The 17,759-nt window shown below is 41.5% G+C and overlaps 1 protein-coding gene and 1 long non-coding RNA gene across 6 annotated transcripts in view; one reads left to right on the top strand and one right to left on the bottom strand.

Moving 5' to 3' along the window:
* Positions 1-17,759, top strand: part of LOC107998559 (ankyrin repeat domain-containing protein SOWAHB) — a 124,913-nt gene that overhangs the window by 61,713 nt on the left and 45,441 nt on the right. The window lies entirely within an intron of this gene.
* On the bottom strand, positions 1,106-6,410 carry LOC114577641 (uncharacterized). 2 transcript variants are annotated; one of them, XR_003697866.2, is made up of 3 exons: positions 3,477-6,410; positions 3,153-3,362; positions 1,106-2,682 (listed from the first exon to the last, which is right to left on the bottom strand). It is a non-coding gene; the product is annotated as an uncharacterized LOC114577641 (long non-coding RNA). The 2 variants fall into 2 exon arrangements; XR_009831764.1 differs by having other exon boundaries at positions 3,153-6,410.

Raw genomic sequence — 17,759 nt, 5'->3', positions numbered from 1 at the left:
TTTGGAAAATTTTGATTTTTCGAATTTTCAAACTCGACTACATTTTCGCTCGTGAAGGAGACGATACGAAAGGATAAATTCTACGAGTGGTTTCGATACACGAGACGTGCTCGGTGTTCAAACCGGGTCAGCCATGTTGGGTGTTCAAAGTTTGGAAACACGTGTCCGGATAATGGGAGCGGGTAATACCGTTGGAACTAATTATCACCGCGAGAAGGTGGTTTTTTACGATCCCTGCACCGGCGTATATGTATAGAAAAATCGAAAAATTTATTTATCGAGTCGTAATCAATTTAAATAATTAACACGAGGTTTAATTATTTAAGGTTTTGATTCGAATTAAATTTTGTACAGCATTATTTTTCCAGAATCGATCAGATTATTAACAAAGTATAATATCAGATACATTTTCGTTTAAAAAATAAACGATCGAGCAAAGGATAAGATTAATTTCATAGGAAGCACCTATACATTTTACGACAATTGCAAAATCGGCGTACACTATTTTTAATATATTCTATGTAAAACGATTTGACGAATAGAATTGTAAAATTAATAAGAGAAATCGGAGAAGATGGTATATGGGAAAGAGAGAGAGAGAGAGAAAAGAATTTAATCTCAATCTTTTTATGTGATTTATGTTAAACAGGTTGAGAGAAGGAATTAACGCGACGATAACGATCTAACGCCCGGATCTGTGGCGCAATCGATCTGTCCGACGATAAACTCGTCGCCTAGACGCGGATTTCGGTTGGATCGCGTTTGCATAATTAAAGCAAACGAGCATATTATTCCAAAGGTTTCGTAGAATCCCCTTTATCGATTTTCCTGATCGCGCTCCTCGAGATCCACCGCATGCCACCGTCCAAATTGGGTGACGATAGACCCGAAGAACCGAAGGGAAGCAACAAATCACCAGAGCTAATCGTCCTATCCACGATTCATTCCGTCGTGTATACGACAAACTTGTCGTTGGTTTCGTAACAGGCTACGTAAATATCATTCTATTTTTCGTGAAAATGCGCAAATTTGTAACTTTTCCGTGATAACGATTTTTGAAAATGATTTCTCGCTAACATAGGATAAATAAATGTTTGAAAGTATCCATTGATCGTACTAATTGAAGAATTAATATATTTTGTATTTTATAAATTGTATTTATCCAAGTAAATGTTTTTGTATTCAACAAAATTGAGATTGAATTCCATAAATGTACAATTTATAGTTGACTTAACCTAAATGTCTTAACCTATATGTCTTTGTTTCATGTTCTAATTTGTACTTCTACAAGCACTTATCCAATAGATTTCTATTAATCTATTAAAAAGTACAATAAATGTTTCTATTCGATACTTGGATACATTTGTTCTAGTTTGCATTTATCCAATCTAAAGTTATAATAAATATTTCCATATTCAGTAAAATTGAGATTCTTCTATAAATACACACTTTGCACTTATCCAATGGTATAATAAATATTTCTATATTCATTACTTCTTTTCTAATGGTATAATAAATGTTTCTATATTCAGCAAAATACAAAGAGATTTGAGATTCTTCTATAAATGCACACTTTGCACTTATCCAATAATGCAGTAAATGTTTCTAAATTTATTAATCAAGCTTCCAAAATACTCTGTACTTTTGTTTTATAAATGCACACTTTAAACTCATCCAATGATACATGTTTCCACATTCAGTAAAATACAAAATTGAGATTCTTCTTCCACAAGTTTGCACTTATCCAAAGATATAACAAATATTTCTACATTCATTAATCAAGGTTGGATATTTCTGTTCTAATTTGCATTTATCCAATCTAAAGTTACAACAAATGTTTTCATTCAGCAAAATACAAAATTGAGATTCTTCTTCCACAAGTTTGCACACTTTGCACTCATCCAACGGTATAATAAATGTTTCTATTCATTAATTCAAGCCTGGATACTTCTTTCCTAATGGTGTAACAAATGTTTCTACACTCGTTAATCAAGCTTGGGTACTTTTGTTCTAGCTTACATTTATCCAATCTAAAGTTATAACAAATGTTTCCATATTCATCAAAATACAAAATTGAGACTTTTCTATAAATGATACAATAAATGTTTCCAAAGTGGATCAAATTACATTATTCATTAATACATTCATGAACCAAGTTTGGGTATTGCAATTCATATTCATCCTTAGTTCGCTCTTATTTGAAATAAATATTCCCACACGCGGGAATTGGAATTTTTCCGCAAAATTTTCCACCGATTGTTCCACACAACTCGACCTCATCCAACGTTACCGACTTCCACCTTTCTCCTTCTTCCTTCCTTCCTTCCTTCCTTTCTTTCTTCCCCCTTTGGACAGGGTTCGGGGTGGATTAACCCGATTCAACGTGTGTAGCAGGGCATTACCTCGTGCGGCGGTGTTGCGCTCTCGAATCCTCGGTCCCGAGTCCCCCCTCCCGATTTTCGCATAAATCAGCCGTGTCCCCCGACGTGTGTCCCCTCTTCTCTCTCTTTCTCTCTCTCTCTGGTCCACCTCGACGTTCCACCCACGGGCCTCGGAACGGATCGAGAGGGAAGACAGCGAAACGAAGAGGAGAGAAGCGCTATTTTATTGCCGGCTTAATAAATGGAGGCTCCTTTATTTGCTCTCGAGCCAGCATCCGCTCGCAGTTTGCCAACCTGTTTGCTAACAACAAATTAATCGGGTGACGTATCCTGGAGAGCGCGTATATATATATATACCGCTATATTTATACTCGTCTCCGCTTCTTACGTCCATCTTTCTCTTTCTCTCTTTCTTTCTTCGTGTGTGTGTGTGTGTGTGTGTGTGTATAATTTGGTCGAATTATTGTGAATTGTTCTTTGCTTTCTTAAAGTTTCGTAAGTAATATTCAAAAGTGGGTTTAGAGGTTAGGTAATTAAATTTTCGAATTTATTGCTCAAGTTATAATATGTCTTAATCAAATACCATTATCGCGTAAATTTAATTAACTCGCTCGTTCATTTTTCTTTCTACGTTAATCTTTCTACGCCTCTCGTAATGATATTCGAGCAACGAAGTTGTTTAGAGAGAGAGAGAAAGAGGATGACTTTTCACGATTCGAGTCACCGTAAAGGAAGAAGAAGGGGAAGAAGAAAAAGAACATAAGAACTCACTGTTGCAAATTTCACCGCTCGTAACAATCTGATGGATCGTCGTCGTACTTTTACCTCGTCCTCGTCCCACTCATCCTACGCGAGACTGACGGATACCAACAGTCCAGTCTCCCCTTCCCTCCTCTCCTCTCCCCTTCTCTTGGCCAAGTATGCATTACCCGCGGTGCTGCCACGACTCGATGCTCGCGCATTGCTCACGCATTGGCCAATCTGTAATTCATAACGCGGACGATCGAGGTTTTTTATTTTATATATATAATAAAACCGGTGTGGATGAAAAGAAAGGATGGAAAGGGAGAGCGTCTCGTAGGGATAAAACCTGACCTGGCCAACGTTGAGGGCAAAACCGCGATCCGTCCGTCTTTCCATGGGGGAAGGAGGGAGGATATGTAATACCAGCTGGCGAATGACGACGTCAACGAACCGGGTGACAGATATATGGACACCTATCCCTGCGATCCAGGATCCGTAATCGTTCGACCGATCGAGATCGATGTGTGTCGATCGCTCGTGAGAAAATTCGTTTCTTTCGATTTGTGGTCAATGGGATCGCGCGTTTAGAAAGGAGGAAGGAACGATTGGACGTTCGAGTTATCGAGGCTGTTACCACTTGGATAGTTTAGATAGTAATATGGATACACGTGTTTGAAGCAAGTGTTTTTCTTTTTAGCAAGATCGTGAACCTTTTAGGGGAATATAAAGTGTTGATATTTCCAACTAGTGTGATATTTGCGACACCAGCGCCACGTGGCCAGTAAGTGTACCTCTATCCACCTGTGAGATCTATCCATTAGACTTTCCTATCTACCCAAGATCCATCTAATGGACACTTTGCAAATATTCGAGATACATTTTTTCGTTTCGTTAAAAAAGAAAGAAAGAAAGAAAGAAAAAAGAGTAGAACTCGACGAAAATACACAAATCCTCTTTTCGATCCACCGTTGTACCGGTGGAACAGGTTTACAGGATAGATATTCTAAGTCGTTTTAGACGTTGTGTGTCGCGGGTGTAGTAGGCTAGCGGGGAGTGTCTTTCGGCGCCGACGACATCCGGGGATTATATCAGCTGCGACGGACAGCTCGCCTAACAAATGATTCCCCTAATTCTCTTTTCGTCGAGCATTCGCATAATGGTCGTTATCGTCCCCGACCCACCGGGTAGCGCTGATACTTTGGGATTACCATATTTACGACGGAGTCGTTCTCGAACGTTACTCTCTCATCGCGAACCCTTTGTTCCTTCCCCTCCTCTCTTCGAGTCTTTTCTTCAACCTGGAAGCGCGACACCAAGGAAGGAGTCGATGCGTTTTCTCTTTGCGGGAACTCGAAAACGGTATTTAATATTCTTGAATATCGCGTTCAATCGTGCATAAGTTTGATCAACCTCTTTTTAGGTTAGGTCGATACATTCTCGGCGAGTCCCTGAAAAATTTCCATTCCCAAAATCTCCAGCGATGTACGAATAAACTCGACAAGTAATCACTCAAAGTAACTTTATTTTTACACCATCTTTTCGCACACTTTCTCCACGATCGCTCGCTCAAACCTCCCGAAACAAACTTCGATCGATCTCGAAAAAAATCCGCCATCTCGAAAACTATCGTCGAATCGTGCAATCCAGTTTCGATCGTGAGATGAAAGGACACCCTGGGCTTCCAACGAGGTAAGGGAAGAGAGGTTGGCAAATAGCGGCGGCTTCGATACATTTCTATCGGGAGCAATAAAGTGGCGCCCTCCCCCCTCTCTCCTCTTTTTGCCCTGGGCTTCGAAACTCGTTACACGCTCCGCTCGCCTCCACGTATCCATCGGGGCCCGCGATTCAACTTTTTCTTCGCGCCCCGCGCCTTTTTTCCGAACGGATCGATGGAGGAGGAGGAGGAGGAGGAGGGGAAGGAAAGAAGGAGGTCGAAGGGGTGGTGGAGAGATACTTTTCTTCGGTGCAACGATGCTCTTGGGGGACTTGGAATTCCGGATCGAGATGCCTGCGCGGACCGCTTACGTAAGAAAACCTGGAGCAAAAGCCGCGGCAAGAAAAGGGGGGAGGAGGTTCGCGATCGTGGCTTGCTCCTCTCTCTCTCTCTCTCTATCTATCTTCTTGGGAAAGATGAGAAGTGGAGAGAGACGAATCTCGAATTTTAAGGATGATGTTAAGTCTTGTTTTTTTTTTCTTTTGAGGAAAAAGAGAAGTTTGATTTATTATAAATTAGGTGTACTGTAATTGCAATTTTTATTTGAAGGAAATAACACGTGGTCATTTAAAGTAGAGAAATGATTTGATTTGAAAATGTTGTAAAACTATAATTAAATAATCTCTACTTGACATTAATTTGAAATGATTATTATTTTACGGAAGCTCGAGGATTATTTTTCTCTGAAAAAATTCATAATTTGAACATCGTAACTCTTTAATAATAATTGGAACCTCAAAATTAGGACTACTTCCTTTGCCGATTTCGAACGATCAAATCAAATTTCGCTTTCCACACCTGTCATTGCAATCGCCGAATCTCTCGAGTTGGATGAAGAGAAAGAGAGAAGAGGTTGCAGGGGCCCAGACTCTTCTCAGGAGTCGTCGCCACCGGCTTAGAGCGTCGTCGTTGTCGACGATACCCGCAGCAACCGGTAGCCAGGTCTCTCCTCCTGGTCTCCGTACCGGTCATGCGTCGCAACTATAATTTGAAATAATTTATAAATCCTATTCAATTCAAATTAAGGCTCCACTCTGTCGGATGAATAAAAGATGCGCTCGCCTCCTGCTCACGCGCGGCCAACGGAGGCCGCGCAATAATGCGCTCGCGAGGGGCCAAATGGTGGGCCCATTATGCTCCATCTCTCTTTTTGTACTCTAAGCCTCGTAGAAAACTATGCAAAGAATCCCTGTCTAGGATATTATTCGATTCGACAGATTTTTTTCAAAAATTTCATTTGAGATTTCAAGAATTGCTTCGAGTATAATAAGAAAGGGATTATTTTTCTTTTTTCTTTATTGTAATTTAAACGTTTTGAAGATTTTTGCAGATTGAATTATTCAAGTTAGCCTCGATTCGTCCACTTTCCTATTAAAATATCTCCTGCATCGAAGGATCAAATTCAAGTAAGAATAATTAATCAGAAATCGGTCTAATCTCACCAATATTGGGGAGAAATTACTCCATCCCTCCATCGTGCTCATATTTTATCGCGAAAAATCGGACGATGGGGCCCCCTTTTCCACGTGTTATCCACCAAAGCGGCGTCGACCGAGCGAGAGAGAGAGAGAGAGTGACGACGCGCAAGAGGAGCGAGAGAGAGAGAGAGAGAGAGAGAGCATTATAAAGCATTACAACGAGTGCTGTTAACGTCCGTGTCCAATCCGCGTGCAGCTCGAAAATAAAATACAAAATAGCGCGCGACACCGCTTTGTAAAGCTTTCTGTCAAATCCATCGCGCTCACTTTTCCCTCTCTTTCCACTCGAAACCCCCCCCCAACGCCTCTGGAAATAAATCCATCTCTGTCTCGCGCGAGGGCGGAACCGTCGGGCGAAACTGTTGGCCGAAACTGTTGTTCGAAAGGGTCACGATGGAAATCACCGGCCAGGGAAAATCACTTCTGGAACCCACCCTTCCGCTTCTGATACTTTTATTTCTCGCTTTGTTTATTTATTTCTTTTTTTTTCCGTTTTTTAGAGTCGGATATTACTGGAATCGATCTTTTTCTAGAGCCTATTTCAATTAAAAGTAATCGCTGAAAGCAACCTGCTCTTGTCGTGAACAATTTTCTAACATCTTCTTTCAAAGTGTCATTTCTCTCGAGCATCTTCTTGAGCACCTTGCGATTTATATTACTGGAAAGGATGTGTGGATAGGAACATTACGATCACTGGAAGTAAATAGAAGGAAAGAAAAAATGGGAAAAAATATCGTGGAAACATCATAGAACGGATGAATGGGCGAATAATGGAGGAGAAGCCGAGATTAGGAGCGATCCCTGAAGGAGGAATCGGAGAAACGAAAATCAATTTGCTCGTATATCCGCGATAGACACTTCCCGGAGATTGCGTTTTCACCCCCAAGAGCAACGTGGGGTGGAACCTCCTCGATTCGTCTTCCTCCCTTACTGTGTCCCTCCCTCTCTCTCCCTCCCTCTCTGATGCTCGTGAACACACACACATACACTTCCACTTCTTCCACTCGCTGCTAGACGATTCGAATTGCAAATCAAATAGAATAGCTCGCCGGGGATATATATTCGTTCGCCGCAGCTCTCCTCCGTCTTCCTTTCCTCGCGAATTTTCCGCGAGAAAAAACCGCGAGGCAGGGAAAGAGACAGAGAGGAATGATACGAACGATGTCATTCGACGAGATACGTAGAATACGTAATAATAAATTAAATCGAATCCGAATCTTCGTAAATTTCGAAAATTATTCGAAACCGAGCGGATTCGGATCAGGATGGAAGATTAAAAAAGATCCACCCTCCTTCTTACCTCTTCCAAACTCTCTTGGATTTTTCTCGCTCTCAGAACGAACCCCTTTCGCGAATCCTATATAGGGGATGAAGCCTGGGGGCGGCCGATCGAGAGTTCGGCGTGCCACGGAATATTCGCCGCTCAATTTCGTTTTCTCCCCTGTTTAATCATGGTCCCGGGATCGTTGAGCGATACATACATATATATATATATATATATATATACACATGTGAGAAAGAGAGAAGATGGACGGGAAATCGGGGGCGAGAGGGGGTGGAAAGGGGTTGCCAATAGGCGAGGAGGGGTTGGCAGGGCGGCGGCAATAGCCGCGCTCACGGGCCGTCATTTGTCAGGGGCTGTCGCGGCACGAGCGTGTTTCCGTTCCACAGGCGCAGATAGCGGCCCGTCCATAGGCCGTTCATCTTTATTCCTTTACGTGTGGAGAGGAGTCCGTGTGCGGTGGCTCCCCCCTCCCTCCCTCCTCTCCCAAGCCAAAACGCCCTACACGATTCCCCCGAACTCATTTAATTACAACAAACAATTTATTAGGTCCATCCAGGATCCGCCCACGGCCACGCACGCATCGCTGTGGTGGGGGATAGCGCGCGGCGTATCGGGGCGAGGACGGATGGAGGGAGGGAGGGAGGAGGGGAGGGGGAGGGAAGGGGGATAGCGTTGCACTCGTTCGCTTCGAAACTGAAATTATTCCGTCGATGGGGTGATGGTGGTGGTGGCCGGTCAAACCCAATTGTATCCGCACAAAGGAACGTGTTTTTGGTTCGTTCGCCGGTGAAACGTGTCGGTTACGCTCGGCTCGGCCCGGATCCGGGACGACCTCCCCCCTGTCCGCCGATGAAAACGGATCGGGGAATATCGGCGTGGCCGATTGATCTCTTGAACGCGGACGCGGGAACGAATCGCTGATTTGCTGGGAATAATTAACTCTCGCCGTGTATATTCACCGTACTCTAGCTTTCTCTTCTTCTAAATGGATAGTTTCATAGATGGAGGATTTTTTTCAATTTTTTTTTTTTTTCTTCTTCTTATCCTTTCGAGCTTACGGTTTGACGAGACGGTGGACAGTTTCTGTTTTATCGGCGGAGGTGCGCGCCGATAGTGCGCGGTGGCGAAACTTTGTCGGTAGTCCTCGTATCGTGTTTTTAAAGTGTACGAGTATGACAATGACGTGATCGTATTTAATAGGACCAATAAAGAAAATAATAGATTCCCTGTTAAATGTATGCTTCTAACCTCGACAAAGAATGAAACTCGATACTTACGAGTGTCGCCAAAGATCAAAGCGAAGACAATTATTCGGATTATTTCTTTCGCGTAAGATGTAAAGTAACTAGGTTAGGAAACGAGAAACGTGGAATCGCATTATTCGAGAAATGTCGATCGGCCACGCACGATAGGGTGTTTTAAGAACGAAAGCGTGAGAGATTCGACTTTTCAGTGATGTGAGTGTGTGTGTCTTTCATTCCCAGCAATCAACGGAATTGATTGCAGCAGGAAAGCAAGGAACATTTCGTTTAGAAAGCGGTATGCCGATAGGAATCGCCCGTTGCTATTATAACAACGGGATAATTGAAAACGTAATTTTCTTTTTTACCCACGCGAAGCCAAAACACGTTCCTAATAAGAGACACGTAGCGCATATTTTAACTCGAATCGCGACACAATTTTCCATGCGACCGTTAATTAAAGTAATACCAGGAGAGACGAATCACTTTTTCTTTCTTTTTTTTTTTTTTTTTTTCCTTAAGATCGAATTATACGATTGATGGAGAGGATGTGAATAACCTAATCTAACTTAATCTACCTTCGTTCCAATATTTCTTGCTGTTACTTCTCTCGTTATAAATTACTTCCTTCTTAATACGCGTCTTTGATTTAGAAATAGTCCTAACCTAACCTATTTCCAAGATAAGATAGAATCTCGAGTAATTAATCGAGATAGTACGTACTTGACAAGATACATTTGTAAACAAGAAATTTTTACCCTAGTCAATCTAAAAGCATAAAACGCAAGTACAATTTAATTAAATACACGGTATAAAATCAGTATATGTGATATACATTCCTCTACAACATTTTAATTTCAAAATTAGCCCGGACAAAAACCTGTCCTACAATTTTAGACGAAAATTCAATTCACCAGTACGTTGACCACGTACACACCATCGTAACCGTTGTTTCTCCGTCTAACGTGATAGACTTCCACCGCTAGTCGGGTCGCTATTAAGATAACGGTTCGCGGCCATTAATAAGACTAATCTGAATCGTCGAGGAAAGGTTAAGCTATCGCAAACCTCGACCCGATCCCACCCTGTGTAATTCCAACGCGAGAAGGAACAGGGGAAATAGAGTTCGCCAGAGGCGTAGATCATGTCCGAACGTTCGTGTGACGAACGATCTCCTCGAGCGCGCGAATCTTATCAGTCGGTCGGCGAGATAGCGCGACTCGTCGAAGGTCGTAAGGTCACCCGAGCACACGCCCACGCGTGTCCATACGAACGAACGTGAGAAATGGTAATAATTTCTCGAGTACCTCTTGTTACAATTCTTACTATTTCCACACGTATATATTTTAATCAAGTGCAACTCGTTCTACATTTCTCCATTTCTCGCAATTCGCGGTTTCTGAAATGAATAGAAGCACGCGTATTTTTAAAACATTTTTCCAAGAAAGGGGGAGGGGGGAATTTTTAATTCGAAAGTTCGAAACAAGGGATTCTCGGAATTGGGAAACACGGTTTCGATCGGACACGGGGGAACAAGCGAGTGGAACTCATTCCGGGCGTAGATACGTTTGTTTATAAACCCTCAAAATGTTCTGCGGCCGTGCGTTTTCGGTGACACAGGAGGTACGAGGAGGAAACGAGCTGCGGTTTCCCGACTCCTGTTCCGTTTAAATATTCCATCGCGAAACCGAGGCAATCGGGCCTCGCCTCCCTCCTTCCCCCTCCATCCCTTCCTCCGGACAGTTTTACCGTTTTTCAAAAGCGAGCGAGTTTTATTGCCAAACAGAGCGCCATCTGAAAAACCCTAGCTATAGTTATTTTTGTAATTAATGGAAATATCTTGGACACGAATTGTACGGATTTTATCAAAATATTTAATAATTACTCAATCAGGTCAGAATCGCTCTGTATAAATCTTGGATGAGAAAAATCGGACAGTTTTTTTGCCTTCCTCGGGCGAGTTTTAGCGTACCAAGAATCACCCTGTACAAATCTCGGGCAAGAAAGATCGGCGGCAAAGAGGAAAAATGGAGGAGGAGGAGGAGGAGGAGGAGGAGCGAGGTCGAAGCGGTTTGCCGCAAGATCGAGCGGAATTTTATCTTTTATATAATAAAGCGAGGGAGTTGTTGGGTTATGATGAGAGGTGGGCCAGGAAAAGAGCGTTCGAGGCTGAATTAAAGGCGGGTAAGGAAGCTGTCTTGCTCATCCTTGTCCCTCCGGGGCAAAACCGCAGCAGAGGCACCGCCGCCACCGCGTAATTGGCCGCCTCTCAATCGCCCCCTCCGTCCGATTGATTGTTATTTTTGCGCGGCCTGACCCCTCGAACGACCCCTCGGGCCCCGATCTCGTCATTAAAGGACCCCGAATCAACTTTTTTACCTTCGATCGACCGATTATCATTATCGAATTACTCCTCGGAAACTTGAATTGACCGATCCACGCCGTTTGATGTCATTATTAGCGTGCGATATCCATGGAAAGTGGCATCAATGCTAGTTGAAATGGAAGAAAAACGGTGATATCAATAACGAAATATTTATGAACAAGAGATTCGAGATTGGTAGATTTTTGCAGAATAGATGGTTTAATATTTGGAGATGGAATTAGGAAGGAATCATTTGATAATCTTTGAGGGAAATTATCGCAAATTATTGTCTCCTCTATGAATTTCCAACGTTTCCCAAACTTGGAACTCACATTTTGAAAAGAAAACTTACCGACCTGCCGGTGGCTGCCTATTATCTTTATGTACCTCGACCTACGCTGACCTCGATCGCTCCCGCTTCTCGGGTCGTGTTATTATAAATTGCTCGATCCCATGGACAAAGGATAATGGAGAAATTTGACGCGAACCCTGCTTTTTCCCCGACACCTTGCAATATCTCGATTGAAACTGTACCGTTAATCGACGACGTTAAACGTAGCATTGCAGTTAAAATCAAGTACAACCACAATTTCCACCTTGATTCTTCTCTGGAAATTAATTCCAAAAAATAATCCTATCCTGGAACAGGATTGATCAATCGTAAGATTAAATTAAAACCCAGCTAAATAATTGAATTTACACGATTTAAACGAGTTAAGCGAGCTGTTTAACCCGGTTGAATAAATCTTTGTTCGAATATTAGTTGCTTTATGTACTATGTAATATATTGCTAGAACGAGAAGAATAATTCGAATGATAATTTGATTCGACCTGGAGGAATTACGTCTAGGGACTTTTTTTTTAAATTTAAACTCATTGCAACGATTTTCCCTCCAGATCCAGGAACTTAATTACTCTCAATTTTCAAATTCTTTCCTCAATATTATTAGAAACGGCCTCCTCTCCAAATCCATCGAATCGGAAAATAGGAATAGCAATAGGTTCCGCGAATGAGTTATAACAAGTTGAGGATCGATGTCCGATATAAGGGTGGATCTAGCCAGCACGTTAAATTATTCCAAATAAACGAGCGTGCCTCTCTTCCTTTCTCTCTCTTTCTCGCTGTCTACATCCGTGGAGACATTCGTTTACTCTTAATTAACGATGCCAGAAGGGGGGAGAGGAGCAGGAAGACGGCAGGATTAATTGCGCGCAATCAGATCGGTGGTAATTAATTGCCTCGTGTGTTCTGGCCCACTTTGTTTCAACTGGATGGAAACTTGGTCGAAAAACGGCAAGGTTGGCTTGGAAAAATAATTGGAGAGAAAAGATTTGTCCCGATGGTTGTCAGGATGACTTTTTTTCGAATTAAAACTTTTGTATTTTTAATTAAGCAAAGAAAAGAAAGCTTCTTTTAGAAAGCGAAAAATTATTATTAAATTTTCGAGCATAGGAAAGTTAGTTTTGTTAGTTTTACATCACGATTCCTGCTCCCTTCTCACGAATTTGTTTCACAACATGGACGAAAAACATGGCGCACAATCGATCCGTTTTCTTTTGTTTTAAAATTCTTCGAGAAGAAGAGACGAGCAACACTTTCAAAACTTTCTCAAATCCATTGGTCCATCGACCTGCCCAACCCCCTTACACCATCGATTACCAGAACGGTTTACAACAAATTTCCCCGTAATTATTTCCCAAATACCAGTGTCCCCATAATAAAATCCTCCGTGTTCCTTCTCCCCTCGAACACGCTACCCCCACCTTTATCTCCTCTTAATAATTTATCAAGGGGCCCCACCAACGCCAGGGGAGAGGGAAGAGGCACCAGTTTCTTTCCCGGCCGTCTCGACTCGAGATTCGATCGAGTATCCTTGGTGTGTGTGTGTATATATATATATAAATCTGTTCTGGGAATCATCCCCTTCCTCTTTCGTAGAGCAGACGATCGAAATGGAAGAGAGAGAGAGAGAGAGAAGTATGTTCGACGCGAGATAATGATTCGCGCGATTACGCATTATGCTAAACACGCGAGAATGGCTTTTTAAATGGGACATCTCTACGTTTTATGGGAGGGGGCCGTGATTTTCGAATGGCAAAGGGGGAGAGGGTCGCGTAAGCAGCCAGGCGAATTAAACGCAATTTTGTCCGCGTGCGAGGTATGCATAACAAATTGTTAGGAAGGAGGGAGGTTTGAACGTCTTTATACTTCGAAACTGGGCCGATTATTGGAGAGCAGAGTTTCTCAATCGATTTTTCCTCCCGACGTTTGTTTCTTTCTTGCGTAATTCCCAATCTTATTTAATGTAAGGCTGACAGTCGTCGAATCGTGTTTCTCCACTACCAGGTTTTTAGACGATCTCGTAGAGTTTCTCTAGAATTTGTAATTTGCTATTTAATAAGGATTCCGCACAGCGTGATATGGTAATTTTAATTATCACATTTAATTGGTCGAATTATGGTATCTATCCAATAATTATAGAGAGATAAAAAATAGGACGATTGGTTTCGAAGAACCTAAGACGAATTTAAGAGCTTCGAAATAAAAAATTCCTCGATCGATAAAATCGAAAATTGGTGAACGCAGGCAAGGTTGAGAGCTGCTGGCGCGATCCGATAGTAGCGCGGGGGCCAAGAAAAGTGCGCGCTTCCCTCACGACGATTACAATCCAATTATTATTCCTGCATAAACTGCGCCTCGTCTCGAAACGACTTGGCCAACGTCCTCCTCGTTTCGACCGTTTCGATCGGTCGCGTTTCGACTAAAGATAATAAAAAGAGGAACGACGGGAGGGTAGACGAGAAATTGAAAATTAAATCGATTTCCGAATTTCTCCACCAACATCGATCCACGTGTTTTCTTTCGTCCTTATTTTATTATCCGTTTTGCTCTTCTTTTTCCATGTGCTGCGATCACGGGCCACCTTCTCCATCCAGGATCCGACATCCGTGAGTAACGAGATTCTCTCCAATTATAATAAATTTATTATTATTATTCGTTGTATCCACGGTTAACAATAATTAAAGATTTCCTAATGGTTGATTAAATGCGAAAAATCGAGCTCGATCGATAAAGAAGATCGCTACCGTTATCCAATTAATCGCCAATGAAATGTCTATTCGAGAGGGAAGGGGAAAGCACGCGCGATAAGGTAAGAGATACAAGGAAAAGCGAACGAAGCCGTTGGCGCGAGCGAGCGGACGGGTTTCTTTCCGTGATCGATTTGCGCATGCCCGAAAAAAAGTCTCGCGCGTATCGCGTTTCGCTCGTTGCGAGAGCCGCGAACAACAACGCCTCGCTTCGATCGGTCTGGGTGGGTGTCGAGCGAAAAAAAAGTTGCTCCCGCCCGGCTTCGAAAAATCGCCGTGTTTCACGGTGGTTGGAATACAACGCCCGCTTCTTGCCTTCCTCTCGAATCAGTAGGCGAACGATGAATTTCTAATTAACACGTTTGTCGTAAGATGGCCAGCTCTCGCCTGTGACGCGGCGTTTTCTTCTTCGCTTTTTCTGTGCTATTCCCCCTCTCTCTCTCTCGTCCTGGGAGACACGGTTGATTGAGTTCTCTCTTCTCTCTCTTTCTCTGGGGGATATCGGCCCCGGTCGGAAACGTTGGCGGTTTCTTATGCGGCGAGAGAAAGAGGAAGAGAGAGAAAGAGGAAGAGAGAGAAAGAAGGAGAGAGAAATCGTAATCGAGATGTCGAGAGCTCGCTTTTTATCGATGAATTTTTTTTTCTTTTTTTCACAAAGGTTCCTTTTGTCCTTTCGATCCCGATTTCGGTTTTTTAAATTTTTCTTTTATGAGTAAACGGGGAATAAAATCTTGAAAATCATCTTAACCGTGTGACTCGACCTGTAATTTTTAACTCCTCGATTCGCTGATATGATCGATAGCGATTGATGCGATCTGCAAGAGGGCATCTTTGTGAAAAAGAAAAAAGAAAAATGTTTCTAAATTCTGTTTGTAACTACGAATAAAAATCGATAATAATAAGTCGAAGCGCCAGGAAGCTTCCACCTCTAATTGGAGCATATTAATGTATATTTTGTGTTCCATATTCACCTTGCGGTCATCTTCTCCACGCCATTTTACGACGCCATCACCTGCCATCTGGGGGATCGAAATCGAAACACAGGGTGTAAGTAACATTCGATAAATCTTCTATATTCGAAATTGCACGTTATATCCTCGATCTCGTTCGTATACGCGAATATACAGGGCGGAAAAAATATTTAGATACGCGAAATACAATGATTTATTTAATTCCTACGATTGATTTGTTCTCGAAATTGAAATTCCCTTGATCGAAACGATATGAAAAGAGACGAGAAAATTGGTCTTCCAATTATCGAGAAAAAGAACTCATCCCTCGTACGGATAAGTATAATAAAAAAAGAAAAAGGAATAGAATAATTGGAAAGGAAATGAGAAAATTAGCGATGCAATTTCTATGAAAGTATTACGCGAAGAAGATTCGCCTTATACGGATAGATTAATACTACTAATCGCGAGTGATTGCGTGCTCCACCCTGTATTCGCTGCCTATCGAGCGAGAGAACACCGTACGAGCAAACAAAACCCCGGCGAAAAAAAGAGCATTTACCAGCACGAATCGATGATTTTCGTTGGGAAGCAGTCAAATATGCCCGCGGTTACGATCGCGTGAACGCAAACAGTTATTGAATTCTGCGTAACGAGCTAGCTAGATTTCCGTGTAGCCATCTTCATTCCAAAGATATTCTATTCATTCAACTTTTTTGGATAAAACCAATCTTCCAATCTCTTGGCTCGTGATAAATCTAAATAATGGAGCTTAAAAAATAATCAAAAATCTTTCAAATTTTAAGAGTGATTTTATTAATTTTTAATAAGTCTATTGGATTGAGACTTGAGTAACACTCTATTTTCTATATTCAATAGATACTTAGTTTAAGAGTAGTTCTAATAATCTACATTTTTAATTTAACAAGTCTGTTAGATGAAATGAAAATAAACACTCTATTTTAAGAGTGGTTCTAGTAATCTAAATTTTTAATAAGTCTATTAGATTGAAACATGAGTAACATTCTATTTTAAGAGTAGTTCTAATATTCTACATTTTTAATCTAACAAGTCTGTTAGATAAAATGTAAACACTCTATTTTCTATAGTCATTAGATGTTGCTATTTCAAGTAGTTCTTAAATTCTAATCTAATAACCTAAATTTTTAATTTAACAAATCTGTTAGATCTATTTTAACAGTGAGTTCCAATAATCTAAATTTTTAATCTAACAAGTCTGTTAGATAAAATGTAAACACTCTATTTTCTACAGTCACTAGATGTTACTATTTCAAGACTGCTTCTAACAATATAAATTTTTAATCTAACAAGTCTGTTAGATAAAATGAAAATGCGAACACTCTATTTTAAGAGTGGTTCTAATAATCTAAATTTTTAACAAGTTTATTAGATAAAATGGAAAGTGACGCTCTATTTTCTGCATTCACTAGATGTTGCTATACTCTGCAAATAGTAGCTCGGATTCGTGGGTACGCTACCACCCAAAGGACTCACGAAAGCAAGTCTGAGAGCGGCACTAATCCGACGCCAGCTCCCAGAACCTGCGAGTCCCTCCTGCGAGAATTTTTTAACGACCAAATGAAAATCACAAATGCTTCACAAGATTTTCATTGTTCATTAGAGTGGTCAGAAATATTAACGAAATAATTTTCAAACTTTACCAAAAACCATATCGCGCAATAATAATAACATAACACAATCAGAGTTGACCATTAACCCACTTGAAAAACTAACTAGTTAAAAATTTCGAACAAGGCAAATATACTTATCATAAAATTCTCTTATACAATCTCGAGCATCACAATTATTATTACGTTTCGAACTATTATATAACTTCACATCAAACTAATTAAATTTCTCTCTCTCGAATCCAATCCAAATTTTGAAATGGAAATCCATTTTCCTCCATCCATCTCGCCCTGACCCTGAGAGTCTCGATAAATCATCGGGCTCTGATTTGATCCCAAGCTGAAAATCGCGATCAATCGCGACAATAACATCATACGCGGCGCAAAACACGGTGGATCGTTATCGTGCGTTTGTTTCCCGCTGCGAGGCCCGGGCGGCCCGTGCACAGCTGTTCTTGTCAGCGTCCCGATGCGTCACGATAAATCGAGCGGACCTCCTTTTTTCGTGAAAGGCGGCGGCGGCGGCCCCCGATCTCGATCGGTAAAACCGTGCCTGGGGCACGTGTGATCGGGTTAGGTCTCAATTAATCGACGGATCATCCGATCATCCACAGGGAATATTACCTGTTATTGGCTTGCGATTCGTTTTCCTCTTTTTTCCAGAAACGTCCGTTTCTATGTACGCATTTTGAGATGTATATTTTTGGAAATTATTGTTGATCACCAAGAGTCTCTTGGGTTAGGTAGTTAGATTTGTTAAGCAGTTCTTTGAAGGTGAAAGAGAATATTATCTATTTTTATTTATTATTTGATTAGGGTCTTTGGGATTTCTTGAGATATATTTTTGGAAATTTGGAAATTA

This window comes from Apis cerana, linkage group LG11, assembly GCF_029169275.1.
Source record: "Apis cerana isolate GH-2021 linkage group LG11, AcerK_1.0, whole genome shotgun sequence".
Lineage (NCBI taxonomy): Eukaryota > Metazoa > Arthropoda > Insecta > Hymenoptera > Apidae > Apis > Apis cerana.
The sequence above is the reverse complement of the archived record's forward strand: the minus strand, read 5'-3'. Positions and strand labels throughout refer to the sequence as shown.